This window comes from Marmota flaviventris, chromosome 7 (assembly GCF_047511675.1).
Source record: "Marmota flaviventris isolate mMarFla1 chromosome 7, mMarFla1.hap1, whole genome shotgun sequence".
NCBI lineage: Eukaryota > Metazoa > Chordata > Mammalia > Rodentia > Sciuridae > Marmota > Marmota flaviventris.
Window position 1 is genome coordinate 41,179,726 of NC_092504.1, and position 11,421 is coordinate 41,191,146.

Here is an 11,421-nt window from a genome sequence, read left to right on the forward strand (position 1 = left end):
TGTTCCCCTCCCCTCCCCTTCCCTTCATTACCCTTTGTCTAATTCAATGAACTTCTATTCTTCCCTCCCTTACCCCCTTATTGTGTGTTAGCATCTGCATATCAGAGAGAACATTCCTATGCCTAGTCTTTTAAGGAGCCTCCATACCATTTCCATAGTGGGTTGAACTGATTTTCAGTTCCACCAACAGTGTAAAAGTGTTCCTTTGTCTCCACATCCTCTCCAGCATTTATGATTATTTGTATTCTTGATGACCGCCATTCTGACTTGTGTGAGATGAAATCTCAGTGTAATTTTGATTTGTATATTTGTTTTGATTTGTATATTTTAAACTAATCTATTTTGCTGTACATGTGCCTCAGTAACTACTAATGAAGTTTGGTCTCCAAGTCTGGTCTAGTTGTTAGAACAAACTGTGTGTGTGTGTGTGTGTGTGTGTGTGTCTAGTTGAGTGAATTCTGGGCTTTACTAAGCTCGGATCAGTCCCATTTGCTTGTGATCATGTTGGTCTCAATATCAGATTATGATACATCAGCAAAGACTCTTTGAGTTGCAAGTATAAGAAACCAAACTCAAATTAGCTCAAACAACAAGAGCCCTGCTAGCATTGGCTAATAAAATAGAAAAAGCCGGGGATACAGCTTCAGGTACAGTTGGATTCAGATACTGAGCACTATTGCTAAAATCCTTTGCTCTACTTTCCTTTTGATTGGCCTTGCTCAGACAGCTTAACTGCTAGAGTAGACATGATGAGCAGCCACAGCTCTGGGTTTTCATCTACCAGCTTATTGCACCACAGACAGAAGCTTGGCCTACACCAGAAGACATGTCTCTTCTCAACAGTCATTGTGACTTTATGTGGCTTACCCAGAACCAGGGACATCATGTAGTGGTCATGGTCAGCTGTGATTTACCCCATCAATTGAAAAATCAGAAGGTGTAGTTATGAGGGGAAAAATTAATGTGAGTGAAGTAACGGAAAAAGGGGTTTGGCTAATGGATGGGGAAAGACAATCAAAACGAACCAAACTCAGATCATGAAAGACTAATTGGTATGTGTGTTGAGATATTGCTTAGAGACCAGAAGCCACCTGTGAATCTTGTAGTCAGTGACCTGGCCAAGACCTCACTTCATGCAGGGAGAGGATGAGGAGGTCAGCAAACTCATTCATTGGTGAGTTTACAAAATACCCATCGCTGAATATTTCTCCAGATCTGCCCAAACTTGCTAGCATCCAGAAAGGATTAACCTAATACCAGAGTTAAGGACTAGGACAATTTATCCCCAAACATGATCCCTCTTTCTCTTGAGCTGCATGTGAAAATTCAGATTCCTGGACCCCCTCGTCATGCTCTCTGGGTATGGGCTATGTACATTTTGATAGGCTGGATATCTGCATTTTAGCATGCTTCCTAGGAGATTTTTTATGAACTGGTTTCCATGATAAAATCTGAGAATTTGGGCGTATGAGATATACGCTTCCACTTTTTCCATTTGGAACTTGCTTGTCACTTAGCAGGTGTTAAATACACAAAAGGCCACGGCCCCACATTATGACTAAAATATGGATAGGGTACTTAGGAAAAAAAAAAGGTTGGTGTCGAATGAATTATTGGCCATCAACTTTTCACCTCAAGAACCACCTTCTTGTCTTGACCTCCAATTGGCAGAGTATATTTTTGCCTCTTGACTCTGAGTTTGGTCATGTGACTTGCCATGGCCACTGGAGTCTGGACAGATGTACACGATCTCAGACAAGACTTAGACCTTCAGTATGTCCCACTTGTCCTCTCACACTTCCCACAGAACCCAAGAGAAGCTTGCCCTGAAATGAGTTGCTGCATTGCATTCTGAAACCAGAGTACACACATTGGAAGCTTATCTCCCCAGGTAAGTTCAGCAGGCCCACTAGTTAAAGCAAAGCCTTCCCCATAAGTCAAACCTACTTCAATGGACCCCAAGATTGCTGACAGATTCATAAGAAAAAGCAATTACCATTTTAAGTCACTGAATTTGGGGTGATGTGTTGCATAGCATTGTTGTAGTAACGGCTACTAGCCAGTGTATTCAGAGGTTGGAAATGTCTTTGGGGGATTGGTTAGGTTGGGTTGGGGCTGATCCCCTACTTGTACTGAAAAAAGCAATTTGGAGGACAAGCAGTTGCCACTTCACTAGGAGGGGTCTTTTTCGGGTGAAATGTGGCTAGCTCCACCCAGAGGAGATGAGAATGAGACCTGTGTTTACTAGTTTATTTGTTTGTTTGTTTTGGTACCAGGGATCGAACCAGGGGTGCTTAACCACTGAGCCACTTCCCCAGCCCTTTTTTATATTTTACTTAGAGGCAGGTTCTCTCTGAGTTGCTTAGGGCCTCACTAAGGCTGAGGCTGGCTTTGAACTCATGCCTTAGCCTCGGAGCTGCTAGGATTACAGGCATGCGCCACTGGGCCTGGCAGAGACCTGTTTTTACTGTTGGCACCATTGCTGTCGATAACAACTGGGTGCATCTACTGTAGGCCAAGTGCAGAATGGGAGTGCAAGAGGCCTGAGAAGGGCCAGAGCTCTAGAAACGTGGCCACTACATTGCGGGGCTATACATGGCTCTTGTTTGAAAGATCATCTCAATGTGTTGACTCAGATTGTCAGATTTCTCTTGGGGATCCATATAGGGATCCATATAGGGAAAAATTCTCCCTGATTCTACCTGCCATCCTAATTGTTACATCCAGCAAGCCTTCAGCACAGAGGTTCCCAAGGAGCCAGAAGTAGGAGGATGACCTTACCGTGGGTGACCCTACAATCTCTCCTCACTGCTAGTTCCTGAGGGTTTCAGGTTAGCAGAGCCAAAAACTCACTTGATGTATTAGGTACAATCAAATGCTCTTTCCTCCCTGGTGCCCCTATTCTCACGTCCAGGTTGAGACTGCTCCCCAGGATCAACTATACAATTTACAGGGCTAGATACACAATGAAATATCAGGAGCAATTCAAAAATTGAATTACAAGACAGAACCATAGGCCATTAAGCAAATGTGGCCTCCTCTGAGCATGAGGCCCATTGTGATGTCAGGCCTCCTGCCCAGGAAGCTGCCCTGCTGCCCACAGAAAGGTAACTCAGCCAGTGCCTATGCATGTGTTAGAGGAACCACCAGCAGAGTCCACTCCCGGGTACAGAGGGCCCCTCCGTTGATCACTCGGCTAGCCTCCAGGGTGCCAACTACTTCCAGACCTCCTCTGAGGCGGTGGTTAAGCCAGTAAGGGCCAGCCCCAGGAAGCAATCGGGGTTGCCTCCTGCCAGGCAACTCCAGGTGCCCAATGACAAGGGTGGGTGCCACGGTGACTGGGAACCATTCTGCAATCCCAGCACCCCGCCTGCTGGGCTTTTGCTCGCAACCATTTAGAAAACATTTCTGTGAGCCCCCCAAGGTGCTTAAAATGCAGTCCAGACAAGGCTGTGGGTTTGAGCGATCACAGCTGTATTTAAAGATTGCGTAAGAGAATCACAGCAGCTTTTCTACAGAGGCCAGGAGACCTGCCCGGGGCTCAGGACCGCACGGAAACACTCGTGCAGGCTCCATGAAGGTAAGAGAATTGCCCTAAAGCCTCGAGAGCTGCAGGGCTCTGGGATGCGTACACGCAAGGCTGCTCATCACGTGCAGACATTTGGCCAACAGGCCTTCCTTTGAAGTCCTGGCAGAGCTGGGGCAAGCTCTCTGCTGGAGAACATGTGGCTGTCAGTGGGAGGAGGGTGGAATGGAGGCCTGTCACTCCTCCCCCAAGGTGAAGCTGCTCCTTTGTTTTCCCTATAGAAATGCTGCTAACTCAAAAGCTCTGAAGGCTGCTCTACTCTTTATTGTCTTCACAAAACTCAGGACAGTGCTTAAAGCCATGGAGAAAAGGGCCTAGTTTGTATGCTTCTTGTTGCCCTTGAATGAGATAAGAAGGAGGATGATTTGGGTAACGGTGGGCATGGTCTAAATCAGTGGTTCTCAAAGTGCGGTCCCCGGACCAGCATTATCAGTGAGCTGCAAACTCTTAGAAATGCAGATGCTAGAACTTGCTCCTTACTGCAACATGATACCCAGTGACCAACCTCTCTTCTGCCCTCCTCAGCCTCCAGTAACCACAACTGTATGCTCAAGTTCAATGAGATCAACTTTTTGGATGCCATATGTGAGTTCTGGCTTATTTCACTTGACATAATGTCCTCCAGGTTCATCCATGCTGCAAATAACAGGATTTCATCCTGAGGGTGACTACAGTTGACAATAAAATAGCAAAATGTTTCAAAATAGCTCAAAGAGCGGATTTTGAATGTTCTCACCACGAAGAAATGATAAATGTTTCAGGGGATGAATATGCTAATTACCCTCATCTGATTATTACACAATGTACACATGTATCAAAACATCACATTGTATTCTATAAATATGAACAATCATGTGTATCAATTTTTTAAAAAATGAAATACAGATTCTAGATGTCTCTAAATCTATGAAGCAAAAACCCTGAGGACCAAGATCAGTAATCTGTTTTGACAATTGCTCTTGGTGATTCTGATGCACCCCTGGTCAAAAATAGACCTTCATTGCCTTCATGTTAGTTTGCTAGGCATGTCACAATGGAATGCAGCAGACTGGTGGCTTATACAACAGAAATTGTCTTTCTCATGGTTCTGAAGCTCAAGGTGCTACAATTGTTGCTTTCTAGGGAGGTCTCTGTCCTTGGCTTGCAGATAGCTGCCTTCTTATTGTGTCCTTGTGGGGCCTTCCTGGATGCCATAGCACCCTGGTGTGGCTTCCTCTTCTGTTGTGGACACCAATCATGTTAGATTAGGGCTCCACACTTGTGGCCCATGTTGTCTGAATCCCCCTCCTTAACAAACCTGTCTCCAAATAGAGTCACGCTGAGTGTTAGAGCTTCGATATATGAGTTGGGAGGGACCCAAGTAGTCCATAACCGTCCACTCTCATATCACTAGTTTTCAACATTATACATTTTTAAGGACTAGAATAACACACAGCCGTAGATCTGGCAAACTTCCATTTGCCGGGTACTGTGCTAAGTGCTTTGCATGAGTATCCATTACTATCCCTACTTGGCCATTTGGGAAATAGGCTTGGGGTTGAGTTATTTGCCAAACCTCACAAATGATGGCAAAACCAGGCTCTAAACACCAGAAGTCTGGCTCCAAAGTATGAGCTCTTAACCCCTAGACAGGTAGTAGACGCAGGTCTCTATCACCATTCTTATGTGTTGCTGTTGTTGTTATCAGCATATTATGCATATTTTTATTCTTTTATATAGCTGTATAATATTACATTTGTGGATATGCCTTCATGTAATCAAACATTCCTCTAATGTTAGAAATCTAGGGTTTTTCCTAGGCTTTAGTTTTTGTTTTGTATATATTTAATATACTATATGATGTTTTGATATACATAGTAAAATGTTTACTACTCCAAGCAAATTAGCATATGCATCATCTTATATGGTTACCCGTGTGTGTGTGTGTGTGTGTGTGTGTGTGTTAAAAGAACCTAAAATCTCTCCTTAACAAATTTCTGATATGCAATTCAATAGTACCAACTCTAATACTGTGTTGGTCAGCTTTCCATCGCTGTGACACAATACCTGAGAGAGTCAATTTAGAAGAGGAAATGTTTATTTGGGCTCACAGTTTGACTGTGACAGTTGCAGCCCATGGTCGGTCAGTTGGTGCCTTTGTCTTGGGGCCTGTGGCCGGCAGAGCATTATGGCAAGGAGCGCATGGTACAGCAAAGCTAATTGCCTCATGGGAACCAGTAAACAGAGAAGCATTTGGGTCCCAATATTCCCTTCAAGTGCATTCCTCTAAGTGCCCAGTGAACCCCACTTTCTAAAAGTTCCACCATCTGTCAACAGTGCCATGGGCAGGTAATAAATGAAACTTCAGGGGATATTCTAGACAAATTTTACAGTCTTCCTACAGTACATTAGACTTCTAGAGACTTCTCCTACATAACTGCAACTTTGTACACTTTGACCTTCTTCTCTTCTCCTCTCCCCCAAGTCCCTGGTAACCACCATTCCATTCTGGGGTTTTTTTTTTTTTTTTTTTTTTGCGTTCAACTTCTGTTTATTTCAGATTTCACATGTAAGGACATACAGTGTTTTTCTTTCTGAATCTAACTTGTTTTCACTTAGCATAATATCCTCCAGGTTCATCCATATCACAAATGGCAGGATCTCTCTCTTTTTTAAAAAAGCTGAGTAGTATTCCATTGTTTACATATGCCACAATTTCTTAATCCTTTCACTCATCAATGGACACTTAGGTTGATTCCATATCTTAGCTATTGTAAATAATATTGCAATGAACATGGGGTACAGATGTTTCCATGAGGTACAGATTTCATTTACTTTGGGTATATTCCCAGAACAATGATTGCTAGGTTCATATAATATATCTTTACTTATTTTTAATTTTTTTAAAGATAATTTTTTAAAGATTTTTAAAGATAATTTATATGGTTACCAACTATACAAGGGTTCGCCTTTTTCCCACACCTTTACCAACACTATCTCTTGTTCTTTTTTTTTTTGGTGCTAAAGATTGAACCCAGGGCTATTTGAATGCTAGGCAAGAGTTCTATCACTGAGCTGCACTCCCAGACTATCTCTTGTGTTTTTGATAAGAGCCATCCTAACAGGTGTGAGGTGACATCTCACTGTGTTTTTAATTTGTACTTTGTGATAAGTGAGGTTGAGTGCATTTTCATATGTCTACTGGCCATTTTTATGTCCTCTTTGGGGAAATTTCTATATTAGTTCTTTATCCATTTTTAATTGAATCATTTGGTTTTTTGCCATTAAGTTGTGTTGAGCTCCTTATGTGTTTTGAATATTAACCCTTTATCAGATATAAGGTTTGCAAATATTTTCTCCTAGTTTGTAATCCGCTTTTCATTTGGTTTGATATTTCCTTTGTTATGTAGAAGCTTTTAGTCTGATGTAATCCAACTTGTTTATATTTGCTTTTGTTGTCTGAGCTTTTACTAAAAGCCAAAAAATTATTAAGACCAATATCATTCAACTTTTCCCAGATGTTTTCCTATAGGCTGTGTAGTAGAAAAAAATTTGCTAGTTCTACATTAGCTACTTGTCCTTTTTGAGAACTAGAAGAAAATAAAACACAAATTAAGCTTAATAACACAGAATCTGCCAGCTGTATTCCAACTGCTTAATTAAATGGGACTCAATCACAAGGTAGTCATGTTTATTTTATCCACAGCATGGATAGAACATAAGAGAGGAACTCTCCTTGGCTCTTCTGCTTTCTGAAACAAGAAGGGAAAAGACAACACCAGTGAATTTTCCAAAACAATACCTTTTTGGGGGGGGGGGGGGCGGGGAGCAAAAGAGAAACTAGTTGCAAAGGATCTAGAGTAGGAAATTCCCTGCACAACAGTTACAACATGGCAATTTCAAGAGAGACATAAAGAAAGGTGGAGTCAGACTGCTTCCTAGGTTTAAGAATCCAGCATCACAGATTGTCAAGGATTATGTCTTATGCCTCAGCTCCAGCAAATCCAGTAACGAGGTATACTAGAGGAGAAAGACCTGAGTTTCCTCCAAAACAGATTGCTACATCCCTCCCATTGTGAATCCCTAAAATAACTCTGCTGTGCCTTAATGAGACATGGTTGGGATGGAGGATGCTCACAGTAACGATATTGTTTCACATGTACCTGTAGCACTTCAGCAACTATGTCCAAAACAACCCAGATACAGAACCACAATTTGGTTCTGTATCTGGGTTGTTTGGTGTGATACAGTTCCAAATAGGACTTAATTGAAATATAGAACCATCTCCTTCTTTATAATGGCAGCTCCCATTTATTAACAACTTACTGTGTGTGAGCCATTATCCTAACTGAACAGTAAAGGGAATGGGAACACACACCAGTTACTGCATAGCTTGTTTGTTCCCAGTTATACTGTTGGTAACTGAAGGCACCAGAATTCCTACTAGGCCATCTGTGCTAGAGCCAGGGCTTTTACCCAGAGTTCCACCTCCTCTCAAATGCAAACTGAAAAGAAATTTGGTACATACAGAAGTGTGTCAAACACTTCTACTTTAACCAATAACAGAAACCAGGATCTGAAAGGAGCCACAGAAGTTCACCTGGTTTGGCCCCTTGGCCACAATCCAGAGACGGTGTCACCACCAGTAGACGAAATGGCCAAGGTTCTTAGGAAAAACAAAACAAAACCTGACCAAGTTTATTCAACCAATAAATGGTGGCTAAATCAACAAGCATGTATTAAGTGTGTGTTCATTTTACTGAGTCTTGTGGATCATAAATCAGAGGAAGTTCCAGGAGCTTTGTGGGGCCTCCTCACTGGGGTCTGTTTGGACCACCCCAAGGCCAGGATCGCCATTCTGTGGGAGACTGGCTCTTACCCACAGGACTCCCAGGGCCTGGCACATAGTTTCTTTGCTGGTGGTTGTGCTGGCCTGGGCCCATGGGTAGCTGGGAGGCCTCTCTGTACACATACCCAACCCTTTCCATGGCTCCTTGCAGCTGAGAACAGGGCTGCTGCCAATATCTAATGGAATACCCACCCCCAGAAAGTAGGGCTGTAGGCAGTGGCCCTTGTGGGCATGGCTGGGTTATGGGACATCTACAAAGAGGAGCCAGGACAGACACGACCTTGGAACCAAAGAACCATCTCTTGGTGGGAGACCATCTCTTGCTGCTGTTTGGCATGAAGTGAAAGGTCTGATGAGGACACCAATGTGTACTTGAAGTGACCTACTGAAGAAACAAACCTCTGCTCCCTGGAACCAGACTGGCATCCCTCCTAAAACGTCTAACGGCACATGTGGTCTCAACTAGCAGTGCTGGGAAAGGTGAGTGCCTGGGACACAGGGAGTAATGACTCAGGCATGTCCTGCAGGCCCTGAGGAGGGGAGCTGGAGATGTGTCATATGCTAGGGGATTTTGTATGAGAGAGCCTCTTAAAAGGGTGAGGTGACCCCAAGAGAGAACCACCCAGAAATCAGAGACCTGGGGTAGGAGGCAATCTTAGCTAGTTGAAAGAGGCCCCTCCTCAATGGACATTCAGATGGGAAATCTTCAGTGCTGAGGGTTCCAAAGAGCCCAGGGGCCAAGCCAACCTTGGGGCACACAAAAACAGAGAAGGCCCTAATGCTGACTTTACCCATTTTCTCTTATTCCTCCAAACTCCCCACTACCAACACCCAGTCCTGACCCCGAGAACAAAACTGGACCTTCCAGTAGTGGAGGCGGTGAGGAAGGGAGAAGAGATGACCAGGTCCTTTCTACAGAGGCAGGTCAGAGCTGAGGGGACAGAAAACATTCTCACTGGATAATTTTAGGGTTTTAATATGGGACAGGACTGGACTTGTAATATTTGAAAATGACCAAGCATCCATAAAATCTGAGATTTTACTCAATGGGTGCTGAAGATGAATTCAAGTCCTCAGAGTTTTTGATGGGTAAGAACTGGAAAGGCAAACATTGCTTTCTGGTTAGAATTTTTGATGTTTATTTCACTCAATCATATATAAACATCTCTCTCTCTCTCTCTCTCTCTCTCTCTCTCTCACACACACACACACACACACACACACACACACACACACAAGCACACACACCTCTCTTTCCAAATATTTCAAAAGTACGAGGAAGTCCAAATAGGCAGGTTGGTGCTGGGTGGTTCAAAGATGGGGTGGTGTTACAATAGTTGCAGGAGCGTCAGGTCCACCCAGATTGAAGGTTGGAAGTAACCAATGCCAAGGTTATTTCTTGGGTCCTTTGTGAAGAGATCCTGGCCAAATGACGTCAAGAAGGTAACAAGAGCACAGAGGATGGGGGATGGTGTGTTCAGGCAGAAAACTCCGTGTGGTCGATTCAGGGCCCAGTGCTATTTTGTAGCAGGTGATCAGGTAATTCCATTTCTTCTAGTGGACATTTTGTGGGCTGTCTCACATTGTCCCTGGAACCATTAGGACATACAGGTGGCATTTTCAAGTAGTAAGCATTTCCATCACCTAAGTGAATTTATGAGTAGGGAAAATCATGAAATAATACTCATAAAATACAATCAAGTTGCCCTCTCTTAAAAGACTCCATCCTTCACAGAGGAGAGATTTTGTGTAGTCACAGACAACTTATTTTCTACTAGAGCCTGTTTCTAATAGAATCATGTGTTCACTTTTTGTCACTGTGACCAAAATTCCTGACCAGAACAACTTAGAGGAGGAAAAGTTTATTTTGGCTCATGGTTCCAGACCCTTGGTCAATGGTCAGCTGACTGCATTGTTCTGGGCCCCAGGTGGGGAGAATGTCATAGCAGCAGAGAATGGTGAAGGAGAACCACTCACCTCATGGTGGCCAGGAAGCAGAGAGAGAGGGAAGGGGCCACAGTGAAGCTGCACCCTTCTAGGGCATGTACCCAGTAACCCCCTCGTCCAGATATGCCCCTCCTGCCTACAGTTACCACCCAGTCAGTCCATTCAAACTAAGATGGTCTGATTAGGTTACAGCTCTCAAGATCCAATCATTTCACCTCCAAATATTCCTACATCAATACAGGAGCTTTTTGGGGATACCTCATATCCAGACCATAATAAATCTCTAATTCAAGATGGTAGACATGTTTAATGAAGCAGAATCAATGTCATTTTCTATAGATTAACATACTCATACTGGAGTATGGGTTGTCCTTTGCTTGACTTGGGGGTTTCTTTGGAGGATTTTTGGTAGTCAGCTGTAAAAATATGCTATATATTTTAAGCACCAAAAATTTTTAGAGTGCACACATAGTCCTAGAAAAAAGAAAAAAACTATGATCTTAAACACTGTCTCAAACTTTGTAATGATACTAAACCTTATGCATCATTAACACTCAAAGACCCCCAAATACAGAGTGTTAAATAAGATGGGAGTTTTCTTCTCTCTTATATAAAAGTCCAGAGTGAAGCAGGTGGTCTTGTGCTGGCAGTTGGCTCAAATCCATGGCTCTTCCAAGCATCTAAGTTTGGGCTCCCTACATGCCTCAGCATGTGGCTTCACTTTTGAGTTCAAGAATGTAGCTCCGAATGCCACTGATACCATTGCCCGGTGGCTAGAAGATGACCCAGATGTTGCACACATCATACTGCCTTAGCCCCAGTGTGGCCACAAGTCTGCATCCAGCTGCAAACAAGGCTGGGAAATATGGTCTCTCACTAGACACCCATGTGCCCAGCTGGGACCCAGTTTTTCTAAGTGAAAAACGAGAGATTGAATATGGAGAGTGACAGGGTGGGGTTGACAGGAGTCTTCTCTGTGCCTCAGCAATTGCTGAATGAAAAGATAATTTCATTGGACATTTATTGACTGCTTCCTGTGTGCCAATGTTCTAGTTTACCC